We start from the raw sequence: 17000 nt of genomic DNA, 5'->3' as shown, positions 1-17000 counted from the left end.
ACAAATGTAATTACTATGAAAGGAAGAATTGTATATACATGGTTCTATTTTAGAAAGCATATAAGTGATTGAAATTGGTAGACAGTGAAAGAAAGACTGTAAACAAATGAGTACAAGGAAATTGAAGCTACGATAATGATATTCTTAAAACAAGGAAAAATAAATCACTTAGCTAAATGTAAAAGATTGAACCTTAACTGCCTGTAGAGGCCCTCCACAAAGCAACATGTTTAGAATTTTAATTCAACAACTAAATACGCATGATGTTGACGAAAATACTTCTTCAGTTAAATAGAACAGAGTTATAAAACTTCAAATAGTCATTCAAAGATTACATAAAAATGTCCTGCTTTCTGTTTATAGAGTTATATATATGGAATTCATGCTTAAAAGTTTGAGAATTTTATTGATGGTAAAACTTAAAACAATCCTACTTGAATTCTAATATATAACGAAGTAATAGCATTTCTCTACAATTTTCTATTTGGAAAGAAAATCAGAGAGTTGTGATTTATCTTAACTCTCTCTCCTTCACTTATCCATGTATTGACTTGCATCTTTGACTAGACCACTGGGAGATTTTCTTGATGATTTGGCTCGAGCAAATATGAGGAGATCAATCCCCATCTGCCCATGTGCTTCTTTGCTTGTATTGCGTACTGGAATCTGACAAACCATGGAGATAACTGCGAAATCATGAAACAATTGTAGAATCATATTAATTTTGTCTCTATTGCAATCTTTTAACTTAATAATAAGGCACATTAATAAATATGAAAAATAAGACATCTTAGTACCTTACCATGTAAAAATCTATACTTTACTGCTTTATTTGAGTTCATAGCAATGATGAAAAGAGGAAAAATGGATGAAAAGAATGTCAAAAACAAAACAATCATGTGACTCTAAAGTAACCCACTTATTGAATCTTTGAATCTTGACCTCTCCTCCTTGCGGTAAGTCACATACCTCAATAGCTCCATGATCCTTCTAGTGTAGTCTTCATCTGTCATGGATCCCATCTTTAGCTCATATAATATTTTTCTCTGTCATCAAAGTATCTCTCTAATAGATATTTCTTGTTCAATATTATCTAGAACTCATTCCAAGTCAAGTCCTCCTCATTAATACCCTGATATTTTTCACATCTTCACACTAAATATATTCTTTACCTTCGAGAATCAATGTAGCTATGTTGGCTTTCATGTTCTTTGATTAATCATGCAACTTGAAGAACTTCCTCATACGAGGAAACCATGCGTCTGCATCTTGTGATTTCTTCATCTCTCCATTACATGTAAGTTGTTTTTCTTTCTTAAAGTCATTCGAAAAATACCCCTTATCACTCCCCCTATTAGGATGATAACCATGGCGATCATCATGCCTATCAAAACCAAAAGTAGAATAATACCTATGTCTATCACCTCTCCTATCCAAAGTATCCAACAACCTGCCATCTCTAAGCATGTCATCACTATCTGACCTATGACAATTATGAGACCTATGACCATATGGCCCATTAGTTCTTTCCTCCTGCTCATTGGTGATTCAAGGTGGTCTATTTTGCTATAATTTTGATAAACTTTGAAGTATTACTATAGTTACATATGCTTGTTTCTCCAGTGCCTGTATGATTATGTCATTGTCTACCTTACAACTCCTTATTTCTTCCTTTAAGCTTCTCAATGTATCTAGCAAATAATACGAGTTTCCAAAACCACGTTCCTCATCTAGTCTAGAGGGAGAGCCTCGGGAACCATAGTCTACCATCTTGGTAGTCATCTTTGTTATTGTTCCTATAAGGTATATCATGTCAACGAAACCAAATTATAATAAACTAACGTACCTTAGCATAATTCAGGTAGCATACCTCGTCTGCAAGATCAACCAATCAACATAATACATTTATAAAATAATCATCACAACATATAAAAGTATAACACATAATCATATAACCATATAACGATCATTCCAGCTAAAGTTTAGGCATCAATGCATGACCCTATCAACAACACAGACCACGACCTCATGCATGACCACAACCATCACATCATTGTACACTTGACCACATGGGAATACTAATGTGATTAAACAATGCATATTAAACTATACACTCATGACGACACACTCCACAATGACACTATCAACTTCCCATGGCCGCATCGCTACAACTATGACCCATACCATAGAAATGTAAAAAGCACATGGTCTTACAACACAAGATATAAACATGCAATAGACATGAATGCATGACCAACAAATAACCCATCTAGTCTGAGGGGTGAACATGCTCTGATACCACTTTGTAACACCATTCTCCCACATCTACCTAAGCAACCATCCAACTGGGGTAAACATGTGACGAGAAGTTACTATGATAATATTCTACCCCTTGAGTCACCTTAATGAAATGGAATTGATGAAAACACACCATACAAACATTGCACATTAGCAAGAGGACTCCCAAGAACCATCCCAACCTCTCAAATAGTGAGCCCCTAGATCCCACTAAGTTTTTAGAGCAATTAGCCCCTGGACGCTCCTATGATATGGCCATGCATCCATCCAGAAGGCTATGGATGCTTCCTCAACATGGTATGCGAGTGTTAATGAAATTTTTTGTTCAGTGTTGTGCACGCGTCCTAGGATTTGAGCTACTTTTTCATACCCAAAGCCCAAGTCACTGCACATAACTAAATGACACATTCAGAAGAGAAAGATAATGATGTTACAAATTCAATTACTTGAATAAGGGTTTGAATAGACCCCTAGTAGCCATGCTAGGAATTTTCTCAAAGATATCACAAATATGTAATCTACAGGTGTAAACAATAGAGCTAAGCATAGAGGCATCATACTCATCTGGGAATCGCTAAGAAGGATTGATGCCTCAACACATTAGATGTAGTTTCATCCATTAGGCCATAGATACATTTCTCATTCATTGACAAGTAAATGGATGATGAGAGCCATACATAGACACTTTCATAATACATGTTCATAAGCAACATAATAGGAACAAAAATACCAAGGAAACAACAACCATATAATCCATATATAAACCAATACAATACTCATGAAAAACAAAGATAAATAACCTCATATTAATGATGCAAAGGCCATTAGTTGTGGGACTTTCATGAACCTCCCGACCATAGACATGGTTGAGCCAAAAATCTCTTCATCTAGTCATCCTCGTGCCATATTCCAAGAATGAATGTGGGATCTCATAAAACACATTAATGAAAAACCATCAAGGGCTTCTAGAGGCCAAACACATCAACCCATCAAACAATGATTGCACCTCATGGTCTAACATCACAAAACTATCATCAGATCAGTCTCTACCCAAGTCTTCTAGGGCTCGAGAGCATTTGTTCCTACTAAGGCTTCAAGGAGCAGTGACTCAATCCCATAGCTTATATAGGGCTCTAGAGAATTTGTCCAAACAAGGCTCTAGGACTAGTAACTGAACCCACCATGGGCTCTAGAGTGTTTGTCAAACCAAAGCTCTAGGACTAGTAACTCAACCCAAGCTATTATAGGGCTCCAGAGCGTTTGTGCAACAAAAGGTCCAAGAACTAGTAACTCAACCCACCCTAAAGGAAACTTGAGAACCAACTAGACAAAAATAAAAATAAACCACAACACCATGGTTATCCAGGAATGACAAGGCTAGGACAATCCACTGTCAATGTAGGCAATCCTCCATTCCATTGAAATATCATGACTAATAAACCACATGCACATCCCATACATGCCAAAACTAATGAGGAAAACATACATGCAACTTGGTACCTACAAGTGAGACATGTTTTAGTTCTTGATCCTGATGTCCTCTTGTAATTTCCTTCTCTTCCTTTTCATTCTTGATCCAAAACTTCAAGTATGCCACACTTCTCCAAGGGTGATCCAAGAAACTCGTATCCAAGAGTATGACAAAGACAGAATAGAGAGAGAGAGAGAGCTCCAAAACTAAACTGGAAAAAGTCTGTGTAATGATCCTCAGAATCCTTTTTATTAATGAAGCCTCTATTTTCTTTATTTTCCTCCTCAAATGAAATCTATGACCGTTCACCTCCCTTTTGTCTTAGTTTCCATTATTTTCATTAATAAATGCCAATAAATGACACTTTTCCTTTCCAAATCATTCATCACTGCCTTTGACAATTTCCTTTGCCATTAATCAACCTTAAGTGATCCCCATCACTATGATTTTTCCCAACATTTAGATTGGAATAAGTGTCCCATCAACCATGGTTATTAACTTTCGTTTATTAAATTTTATTACATGGAATTTTCACTAGGGATGTGACATCCATAAAGCTATGTATGTATTGTACTTCATTGTATATCATATTGAATGTTAGTTGGATTCATGGTCATGAGGAGTAGTATCTTTCACCTGGAAAGGAGGCTTATCGTAGTAGCCAAATGGTATGATTGTATCCCTTTTACATGCTTAGGAGGAGCATGTTCAAAGTTGGCATGGCATTGGAAGAGTCGTGATTAATAGCCGAGGTACCTATTTTTGTCTACATCAGTCTTGTATCAAAATGGTGTTGATTATGACAAGGTGCGTCCTTCTCTCATTCGGCAAATTATTGACATTGTAATTGAGTGTTTATCTGACCCTTTAAGATCGATGTCAAAGGGGGAGAGATTTCGATGGTTAGAGTTAAGACTCACATGTATTATTGAGATTGACATCAATGCCAAATGGGGGTTTTGTTTAAATTTTAGTGCGGGAATTGATATGAATAGTATGGATGTGTTGTTGGTCATATGAATTAGTTATGAGGGTTTGGTGATATCTGTTTGGTTGGTGGTATTGTTTGTTGGAATTGATTTCAACATCCTATGACTAAACCTCATGCATGTGATTTGATGATGTTCTGGCTACTAACTTGGAGATGGATTCCACATGTGTGATTAGTCAGAGTTTGGCATGTTGAGTTGATAGAAGATGTTGTTGTTACAAGAGATTGGAGTGTTTCTCTAGATGCTACATATGTCTCCACATCTCTTGGAGACTTTGGATTTATGCTAGATGTGATGAGATGAGGTTGCTTGTATTGGATGTGTGTCCACTAGTGATGGAAGAAGTTGTATGTCTTGATGTTGCTACTGTATGTGCTAAGGTTACTATTGTAGGAGATGGTGATGTTGCTACAGGTGTTGGAGATGGTAATACTAATGTTAGGGATGTTGTGGTGACTGCTTGAGGAGTTGGAGGTGTTGGTCTTGGTTCTAAGGTTGGAAAAATAGATCTTGCATGTCATTGACTTGTTCCTTTCCTACTCATTAGTTGTAGACTTATATCGGTGGCTTGGAGGAGTGTTTAGACACAGAAGAAGATGTCCCATCATGTGGCAAAGGTATAAGACTAAAGGATCGATGTTTTTATTCAGTTTTAGCCCTAGTCTCATGCATGATGGGTCAAGGGAGGGGTTTTAGGCTCCATTTCCTGAAAGGGCAGGCCTAGTGGAGTGGTTATATCTCCAGTCGCATGTAGGATAGTGCTGAGGGAGCGACTACAATGTTTTTGCTAATATTTCTCTACATTCCTTGAATTGTTGAGCTAGTTTTTGTGTTTTGGCGACATCCTTGATCCAATTTTTTCGTTTTATGATTATAAAAGTTTGTGAGACTACTAGAAGCTTATTAAAGTTGAAAATATAAGAAAGGATAATGGAGTTAGTGGTTTATTGAGTCCATCAGATGAATCTAGATCAAATCCAACATATTAATAGAGTTATGATGCGCAGTAGGGCTGAGCAATTATTGGGTTTATCACTTGAGTTCATATACATATTGGAGGAAGTTCATTTTGAGTTAGTTGATTGTCTAGCGGTTGTGTGAAATAAGTGAGAGCTTGGAGAAGAGCCTGCAAGTTCCATGTTTCACTAGCGATGAATTTTTGAAGCAGTTTTTAGATGTAGCAATAGTGATTTGAAGTCTGTTTCAGCCATGATGTTATGTAGTGAGTGTAGTTTTAAAGTATGGATTATACTATTGAGTTGTGAGGATTGCTTTCCAGTTGGTCTAGAGTTTTTGTGTGGACTTTTTGATTGCAACTTGTACCACAAATTTATCATTTGATTGAGCTTGGATGCTATGTTGTTGTACTACTAATGTTCAACATTTTTTAGCATTCAAGTTTAAAAATATGTGAAATAAGGTTGGCATGGAGGAAGTGAAGGCATGGAGGCCTTGAATAAATAGTGACTTGATAGATTCAGTAGAAGGAATAGTTTTCTTTGTCTAGTGGTGGTTGGACACTTAAGAATAAACTGGGTGAGGCTCATTGGTGATCATAGTACCAACAGATCGGAGTTTATAGAGTTGTTTGTTGGTTCAGGAGTAAATGGACGAGTATCGTTGATTGTGGTGGACTTCAATGGATGGTAGTCTGTAGATACGAGAGAAAAGAAATTTGCTATATGAAATGGTCAAAATACTATGAAATAATTCGAGACTTTCATCTCATAGGAGTGATCTTATCCATGTATAATTTTTTCAGAAGATAATGAAATATTGAGCACTGCAATAGTAGTAGGGTGGTTTTTTTCCCAGGATGGGTTTTCCACCAAAACCAATTGTGTCCATTATGTGATATTTTTCATGGTTTATGATTTATGTTTGATGAACTAATCTCTAATTATGTGTTTCAATTTATGGACATTAATGATTAAATAATTGGAGAAAAAGTGTATAAGCGCGTACACTATTTATTCACCCCCCACCAGTAGTGATCTAATTAAAAACACATCCTACTCTACTTGCTCCATATTCAGTGTCACCTATGTAGCTTTGTCCTTGTTAACCAATATGGGTCATAGGCATACCACTACATGTCTTTGTCAAAAGAGCTTTAGTTGGAGATCTTTCATTCTACAAAGAGATTTCATTGTGTGTAAACGTTTTACCATGTGAATAAGTTTCACTATGAAAAGAGCTTACATTGTCTAGAGATTTTTCTGTGGAGATATTTCATTGCCATAAATTAAGGAGTGGTAGTCAGAATATAAAGATACACATTATTTAGTATTTAAATATAACCAATATTATATAATAATGATCATCAGAGGTAGCTTTGCTGAAAAATAATGCAAAAGATGTCCGAAGTGCAGAAGATGTGTGGAATTAGCTTTCTTCTACATCTACATCACCATTTTATAGGAAATGTCCATTTCATTCATTGGAGGCATTTCACTATGGAAATAACTTTCACTATGGAGAGATATTTCAATATCCAAAGAGATTTATTGTGTGTAGAGTCTTGTGTGGAGAGATTTCATTGTACAAAGTCATTGTGCACATTTTTGTTAGAAATCCACACAACCTTTGATCTTTGTCTTCGCACAATGAAACCACTTTTCATAGTGAAATATCTTCGCATAAAGCTCTATGCATAATGAAGGCTTCTATAGAAATATCTCTGCAAAATGAAAGCTATCCACATATGAATTTGTTAATGACAAAAAATAAGTGTGACATGATGTCGCACACTTCTGTATGCATTGTCTCTCCCGATAGTTCTTATGCATATTTATTATTATATATTATTGGTAATGTTTTAATATAAAATAATCCATATCGGCATATTCTCAGCACTGCTAATTAATTTATTGAAGGTTGCGAGGAGTGTAGGAAAAACTCTGCATAATAAAATCTCTTCACACAATTAAATATCTTTTCGCATAATGAAAGATATCAACTCAAATATATTTGCACAGTAAAATATCCATGCATAATAACGATATTTATAGAGAAAATTTCACATGATGAAATGTATTTGCACAAATGTTGATGAAACACTTTCTAAGACCAAGTTTGGATGTGTAAAGAATAGTGATTGTTCTACACTCATGCATAATCAAGTTCTTCCACGCTATAGATTTTTTCTTGGAACATGTGCTAGAGTGTGGATCTTTTTTTGTATGCACAGAGTGAGTGTGAAAAAATTTAAAGACAACATACAATACCAAATATCATTTATCAAATTTAATATCATGTATTGTACTCATTTTTAGTGCAGTTTAACATTAGGGTTTCTAACATATTATATGATTTAATCGTTCTAATGATAACATGTAATGTAAAATTATTGAAAGAATTTAGTACTAAAGCATATAAGAAAACTATGTGAAGACATAAATGTTTACAATCATGCATAAACATGGAATTCATAGTTAGAATTGAAGAATTAATTAATCCTTAGTTGTGCTATTAATATCTATTCAACAAATCAATAAACAATCACATTATCGCTCAAATGCTTAATAGTATTTACTTTGATGCATTGTATAATTACTGGTGGATGCAAACATATCAATAATATTGTATTTATCAATATTATAAGATAGTATTTTCAACATTTATTTGGTGAATTAAAGTATATGTAGTGCTTTTAAAAGAGGAGCATTTAGAATTCGATAGAGTCCTCCTAAATTCGAGAATAAGGGATGAGTTTTAGTGGGAGATGTTGTTGGTGAAGTTGTTGTCCATGTTTGTGGTGGTGGTGATGGGTAGTTTTTATGCACATATGACCAGTGAGGGAGGTTTGTCATATACAAAGGATATGTGGAGGAAGTACAATTTACAAGCTAGGGTTAGTATTGTAGAATTGATATATAAAACAGAGGCTTACCAACATGAAATCAAATTTCCTTTTATCCATATATATATATATATATATATATAGATATATATATATATATAGATTATGCATATTCCACTCACAGAAAGAAAACCATTTTCTTAGATGTTCAATTTTTGTTCCTACATTCAATGGACATATGATCTCAATTCGGAAGTTTGGAAAAAAATAAAAATAAATAAATAAATAAATAAAAAATATTGTTTTATAACCATTTTTTTAGCAACATCAATGGAAAAACATTTCTTTCAATTGTATTTGAATTGGAAGACATGATGGAACAAGTTTATCATGTATTTAAACCTATTACATATGTAGAATTTGTAAAACAACACATGAAAATCGTATAATAGATGGAAAATAAATTTACAACAATGAAACATTCAAATAAAACAAAGCTTATTGTTGCTTTCTCCCTTTCTACATTATTGTCTTTGATTTCCACTAGATATTGCATTGTTGTGTTCATTACGAAAATTGTGATAGAACTAATTGCTCCAACTAGAAATGGATCTTCATTACAGGACATATTTGCAATCAACATATTTGGAAAGAATTGGTACTCTACAAAAATAGGAATGATGTTCTCCTAAGTGCTAAATCTATTTAGAAAATTAGTTTTTTTTCGCAATCTCCACTATTGTATTTATGCTTTGGAATTATTTCGAAATATTTAATAGAAACACCATTCTCAATAAACATTTCCTCTTGTTGTTCAAGAAATTGTGTTGGCTCCAGAAATGTTATTGTCACTTCCACTATCTTATTTGTTAAATCCACACAGAGCATTTATTTTTTATTATTTTCTTTATAAAAAATTGTTTGATATTTTAGTAAGATGACACTATGAAAATTGTTCCCTATTATATTGTTAATAATATGTTCTATCAATGGGTCGAATTGTAGGGTTTGTGTAACCAGTCCTAGGCTTTATGTGGCCCCTGCTACGTCAGGCTTGACTGGCAAAGCCTAGTACTGAAAGAAATAGGGCAGATCGGAGGTCTTCGTGGTCCTGCCATAAGCGTGAAGAAAATGCAGCCCCCTCAGGGGGAGGGCGATGCACCTCCCCCAAAAAAGGACAGCCAAAAGCAGCAGACCGAAGACATTGACAAAGAGAATAGATAGAATGAGGGCAATATGGACAGCAGCAAGCAACAGGACAATGAACAAGATCAGAAAGACAAAAATAAAGCAAGTTCCTCCACATGCAGACCGGTGGTAACTCACAGGCCAAAAGTGGAATTTCCCAGTCACCGAATCGATGCCAGAATACAATTTATGAGAGATCATGCGCTGATTGGCAAGTTTATTAGAATATGGCCAATTGAGAGAGTGTTAAGGAGTTGGATAAGTACCAAACGGAACCCAAAGGGACACATCACTTTGCATCTAGGTCCAAAGGGGTTTTTCACTGCCATTTTTAACTGCTTGGAAGATCGCAACAGGATTCTCGATGGGGGTCCTTATTTTTTCAATTTTGCAGGACTATATCTCAAAGGGTGGGTTGAACGATTCAATCCAGACAAGGAAGATCTCACTTATGCTCCCGTCTGGATAAGGCTGTACTCGCTTCCTTGGGAATATTGGGAAGAAAACTCCCTCCAGGAGATTGGAAATGCTCTCGGCGAATTCATCAAGGTGGCCGAGGAAACAAAATTATGCAGATACACGTCTTATGCCCGGATCTACGTTTATATGGACCTCATGCAAGCCCTGCCAGAGACGGTAAGTATCTTCCATGAAGATGTTGAAAGGATTAAATTAATAGACTATGAGCACGTATCGTTTAGATGCAGGAAATGTCATGATCTAGGACACCTCTACAGAGATTTTCCTCTGAACATGAAACCCCCTCCTCAAATGAGCTCAGACAACCAGGCGTCTGACGGTTTTACCGAAGTGGTAAACTGCAGAAGAGGGAACAAAAAATCAACAGCCAATCCCAAGACCAATCAAGTCAATATGTCAAAACCCTCAACAAGTAACAGCTTTGAGGCCCTGGCCAGTAATGACATGCAAGATCCTGATAATGGACCACAAAATGACAAAGAATCCAACAAAGAGTAGCCAGAGGGAACTTCACAGCAACCAAGGGATATCTTATTCAATAAATCAACCCCTCAACCCCAAACCAAAACTCAAGCCTGGCATTTTCAAGGAATGGAAGTGGATAATCCTGAACCAAGCACCAAGATGCTGAAGGAAAGAGAGGAAGCCTCTCAAGAACCCCAGATCATGGAGGAAGACCCTGAGAATATTGACATTGGTGAACTGGATATTCTAGCACTCGAGCAAGCATGCAAGACAGGGAACTTTGACAAAATACTGACCAACAAGTGGATAACCTGGTGGAGGTCCTCAATCGAGCACAAAAGAAATACTCTCTAGAAGTCCAGATCGGAAGTCAATGGGATGGTAAGTTCATCACCAAAGACAACAAGAAGCGAGGAAGAAAAATAACCCTCGAAAGAACCATCAAGATAGGCGAAGTGCTAGTTGAGTCAAGTAGGTACGCCAAGCTAACCAAGTATTTCAATATCAATCCCAATCCTTCTCAATGAAGCTGATATCATGGAATATAAGGGGGCTCAGCGACCCTAGGAAAGGTAGACTATTAAAAAATACGCTTATGCAGGAAAAACCAAATATACTCTTTTTGCAAGAAACTAAATGTAATTCGACAGTTTTGGAAAAAATAGCAGTGAAAGCCTAGCCAGGAGGACTAGTAACAGCTGTTGATTCTCAAGGGGCGTCGGGAGGATTGGCCATTCTCTGGGATGCACGAGTAATTCAACTCGACAATATACATGCAAATAAGAACTTCATTCAGGCAATATTTCATTTATTTGGCACCAACACTCATGGTCATATAACTAATGTATATTTCCCTCAGGAAACCATACACAAAGCTGGAATTTTGGATACCTTGTTAGAGCTTAACTCAAATAGGCTATACCCGTTCTCGATATCTGGAGGAGACTTTAACATGATAGCAAGAATGGAGGAAAAACAGGGAGGCAGAAGCAGAAGGAATAGAGATGGGAACCTACTAAAAGACTTTATTCAAAACATTTGGTTGATATATCTTCCTTCAAACAACGACATGTTCACATGGAGCAATAAAAGAGAGGGATTGCAACAAATAGCTTCGTGTCTCGATAGATTTCTAATATCAGACAATGCAACTCACCTAGGAAGGGAATTCACTGCCTCCATCCTTCCAGTATCAGGTTCAGATCACTCGCCCATAGCTCTCCAATGGAACCGGCCAGGCAACAGTATTAGGCATCCCTTCCGGTTTGAGGCCTTCTGGTTAACTCATCCGGATTTCTATGAAATTGTTAGATCAACTTGGCTCAAGTTCAATCCCACTAGTGGTACCAAGATGTCTATATTCCAGCAGAAACTAAAGCACCTCAAAGGAGAAATCAAACACTGGAATCATACCACTTTTGGCAATATTTTCAAAGCACAGGCTGCACTCAATCAAGAAATGAAGACTGTCAAGCAAAGGATCATCATCGAAGGATGCTCTAAGGAACTCGTAAAGCAGGAACAAGCTATTGAATCCCAAATTCTAGATAGAGCACAACAGGAGGAAACCCTTTGGAGGCAGAAATCGAGGATAAAATGGCTCAAGGAAGGGGAAAAGAATACAAATTTTTTTCATAAAACTATAGTGCAACGCAGAATGAATAATTACATCTCCCACATCAAAAACGAGTAGGGAGACAGAATTGAGACGCATGAAGGCATTGAAGATGAGTTTCTCAGATACTTTAAGAAAGCTCACCAAGAACCAAGCATAGATAGAATGCCTTCTATAAACAAAATTCTAAGGAACATTCCAAAATTAATCACAGAGGAGCATAATCTTCTCCTCCTCAAGCCCACAAGTATGCAGGAAGTCGAAAATGTTGTTCATCAGTTGAAAGCAGGGAAAGCGCCAGGTCCGGATGGATTCACCTCCAACTTTTTTCATAACTTTTGGGATCTTATCAAAGTGGAGGTCTGGCAAGTTGTTTGAGGAATCTTGCACTTTACAATGGATGTACCCAGGGCTGAATGCCACCTTGATCACTTTAATACCCAAGGCAGAGGAATCCAATACCCCAGACAAGTACAGACCAATTGCTCTATGCAACATCATCTACAAAATTGTCTCAAAAGTGATAGCTACCAGACTGAAACTGCTACTCCCTCTCATTATCTCTCCCGAGCAATCTGGTTATGTAGAAGGCCGACAGATAATGGATGGTATCATTTTAACTCATGAAATAATCCACTCTTTGAAGAAAACCAAAAAACTAGGTATGTTGCTCAAAATCGATTTGTCTAAAGCTTTTGATAGTATCAGCTGGGTTTACACTCAAAAAATTCTTATTGCCTTTGGCTTTGCCCCTTCCTGGGTTAGATGGATTATCAATATTTTGTCTTCCTCATTCTTTTCTGTGCTTATCAATGGTATCCCTTCAGCTACGTTTCGTCCTTCCAGGGGTATCAGGTAGGGAGATCCCCTTTCACCTTTTGTTTTTTTTTATTATGGCAGAAGGACTAGGTAGGAGTCTAAATTCTGCTCTGCTTTCCCAACATCTCAAAGGCCTATATTTTAGCAATTCTCCTACCTATTCCCACCAGCAATTTATTGATTATAACATGCTTTTTGGTCATCCCTCGGTCCAAGAAGCACGCCTTCTCAAAGCCCTCCTATCGAACTTCTCTGATGCTTCCAGAGCCCTTATCAATCGTGTCAAATCTCAAATCTTTTTCTTCAACACCCCTGCTCCCACTCAAAAAGCCATCGCCTGTATTCTCGGCTTTACCATTGCTTCCCTTCCCTCCAAATACCTAGGAGCTCCCTTAATAGCCTCGGCCCTCAAGCACTCCTCTTGGAAAGACCTGTTAGAAAAGTTAGAGGCAAGGCTTTTCCTATGGAATCATAGAGCTCTTAATAGGGCCAACAGACTTGTTCTGATTAAGGCGGTTCTCCATTCCATGCCCTTGTATCTTTTCTCTATTCTTGCAACTCCTAAATGGGTTCTCAAGGAGATAAAGAATATCTAGCACAAATTCTTATGGGGCAGTTCAGGCCCTAATCGAAAGTGGGCTCTGGTTAAATGGGACAATGTGTGTCTTCTGTAGAAGGCTGGGGGTATTGGGCTAAGAAATCTAGGGCATAGTAACAAGGCAATGGGAGCTAAAATATGGTGGAGGTGGCTTACAAATCTGAACACCCCCTGGGCCTCCCTTTGGATAGCAAAATATGCGAATAATAGCCCTATTGAAGAAAGAATTCGAATGTTAGAAGTAAGCACTGGGTCTGTAATTTGGAATTCTGCCATTCAACAATGGGACCTAATACAACAACATAGTTTCTAGGAAGTTAAGAGCAGCAACACAACAAGATTTTGGGAAGACTCCTCGCAGCAGCTCCCAAAGATAAAGGACACACTCTTTAACCTTTTCTTACCAGAGCAAGGTATAAATCAGTCAACAAAGGTTAACCAGTTCTGGGACCCCTCTTACGCACAGGGATATAGACAATCGAAGGATCCCAAACAAATTATGATGCACGGCTCTGAGCAAACTCAGCTCTCTCTCTCCTTAGAATTACAAAAACGGCAAATCCTCATCTCAGAAGGATCGAACATACTAAGATGGGGATATGAAGAGAAAGGAACTTTCACCACAAGGGAAGCATATAAGATAATCATCAAAGAACGGATAATCAAAGACACCTTATGGGATAAAATATGGCATTCCTCAAATTGGCTGAAGGTGTCTACCTTTTTATGGCTCCTATGTCACAATAAAATTCTCACATGGGATAATATTAGAAAAAGAAGCTTCTCTGGCCCATCTATATGTCTCAACTATAAGCAAGAATAGGAATCAGCTATACATCTAATGCAAACCTGTCAAATAGGACGGAAGCTGTGGGAAAAGGTTACCTTCCGATGCCAAAAAGAAGGCAGAGTGCAAGGGGATATTAGAGATACTATTCGCAATTAGAGGCACGAGCCATATCAAAGCAAACTCCTCAACACACTATGGAAGCTTATTCCTGGTTACTGATGTGGAACATCTGGAAGGAGTGGAACAAGAAGAGTTTTTAAGGATCAATCTATGTCTATAGAGCAGATATGGACCAAATTACATCAGAACATCAAGGAGTCATTATCTATTAAAGACTGGTCCCCAGAAGATTTTCCTTCATTGCAGCAGGAACAATCAGTCTGGGACAATTGGAAGATACATTTAAATCAATAGCCTACCCTTAAAAACAATCCTACTAAGAAGAAACAACAGCCAACAAAATGGACTCCGCCGCCCAGCAACATGTTCCAACTCAACTTCGATGGAGCTTCAAAGGGTAATCCGGGAAAAGCAGGTTATGGAGGAGTCTTCAAGGATCATTATGGCACTCCTCTACTCATCCTTCTCGGCTCAAAAGGTTGGGACTCCAACAACTCAGTGGAATTGGAAGGACTATGGCGAGGTCTCACCCTGGCTCAGGACAAAAGTTTTTTTCCACTTATCATAGAAGGGGACTCGCAAATCATCATAAATATGGTCACAAAACTAATGCATGGATCCCCCATACATAAGGTCAGTAAGATTTGGAGGATAGCTCAAAGGCTTGAGCTAATAGATAGATGGCTTTCTCAACATCAAGCAATTGATTTCAAGCACACTAAGCGGGAAGGAAATAAGCTTGCTGATTTTCTTGCTAATATAGGAGTGGAAATTGGGGTAGATCTCTTTGTAGGCTCAATCTCCAGCATAGCCTCTGAGAATCAACTCTCTGAGTTCCAGAATATTGTGAAGGATGATATGCTTCAGAAGGATGACAGACACTCGGATGTGGGTGTTAATGTGCTGCATTTATGAGGCCTCGTTCAATGTAGGCAGCTGGCCCTGCACCTGGCTGGCGGACACAGATTGTAGATCTCAATGGCATGCGTATTTATTTGGATGCTGGACGGAATGATGGTCACACAGATCGCCATTAATGTGTGCCTGGTTTGGGAGTTCATGCTCCAGGTTTTATGTATGGCTCGGTATTTGGTTCACGCCATTGCTCCTGGTTCTTTTCACCTCCAACCGTTTTTCTTCCCGCACCCCTGCCTCGCTCAGATAGTCTGGAAGCACGCCTGGGTTTTCTGTATCGTCGGGTTCCTCTGTGCTCAATCCCTCTCCCGTCAGCTCTGCCATTTTCCCTTTCTTAGCTGCTCTATCAATTCGAGGATGCCTCGCCGTCGAGGAGTCTCTCGCCGAGGAGGTAACACCAGCAATAGAGGCAGAGCCTCTCATTTTACTCCTCAGAATGTAATCCCCATTGCTTCGGCCTCCCCGTCCTCACTGCCCTCTGGCCATGCTGGGCCTCTCCCGCACAATTCCTTTCAAACAGCCCGCTTCACCTTACATAGCAGGCTCAATAGGCCAGTTTTGTCTGCCAGTATCATGGTTATTCTTGCTGAGGAAGAGGACAATCCCAACAGCTCAGCCAACACCACCACTTCTCAATCTCAGGAAGACAGTGTCCTTCAGGGGGAGATGGCTGGGGTTGTGTTTAATGCAGATAATATGTAGGAAGATAGCCCTGTTCCTGAAGCGCCTCCGCATCCGGCTGATTCAACTCAACACGAGATCCTTGGTTGTGGACTGGTTCATCATGCAGGTAGCATCCTCAACCTGATAACTCCTCCAGAAGGTGGTATCGAAGGAATTGAAGATAATGGTTTCGTCACCTGGGTTGCCTCATCTAGCCAGGTAGACAAGGATGTGCCCGACTCTCCGCAACACGTCGATTAATGCTGGTTCATCACCGATGGGTGGCACTCTTGCCTTCACTCTATTTGCTTTTATGTTGTGTCTATGTTTTTGAGTCTCTGGTTATGGGTCTGGTCTCAGTTCTTGTTTGGTTTCGGTGCGAGCCAACCTGTTCTTTATCTTCAACAAAAACTCTGGGTTTGGCGAGTTATGTTTTGCCTCTTTTTGTCCATGACGGGTATGACAGTATGCATCTCAGTAAAGCCTCTGCAGGCGATAGTTATGATGTGTTAGACTTAGAACAGAGTTATTTTTTAGTGGGTCAGTGTCTAACAAATCAAGTTTTTGAAGTCTTTATTCCTGAAAGGGCAGAGAGTAGTATATGTATGACTCAGAATCTCTGGCAGAGGGTTGGCCTCTGCCCCCTCTAAGGTCTCCACCTCCATGTACATATTTTTCTCTTTTTTAATAGAATTAGTATTTACGCAGAAAAAAAATAATATGTTCTATCAATAATGGCATAGAATGGATATATTTTTGCCTAGTCATGAGTATTCAATTGAAA

This window comes from Pinus tabuliformis, chromosome X (assembly GCF_031772625.1).
Source record: "Pinus tabuliformis cultivar Carrire ecotype Pingquan chromosome X, CPIR1, whole genome shotgun sequence".
Lineage (NCBI taxonomy): Eukaryota > Viridiplantae > Streptophyta > Pinopsida > Pinales > Pinaceae > Pinus > Pinus tabuliformis.
Note: the sequence above shows the minus strand (reverse complement) of the source record.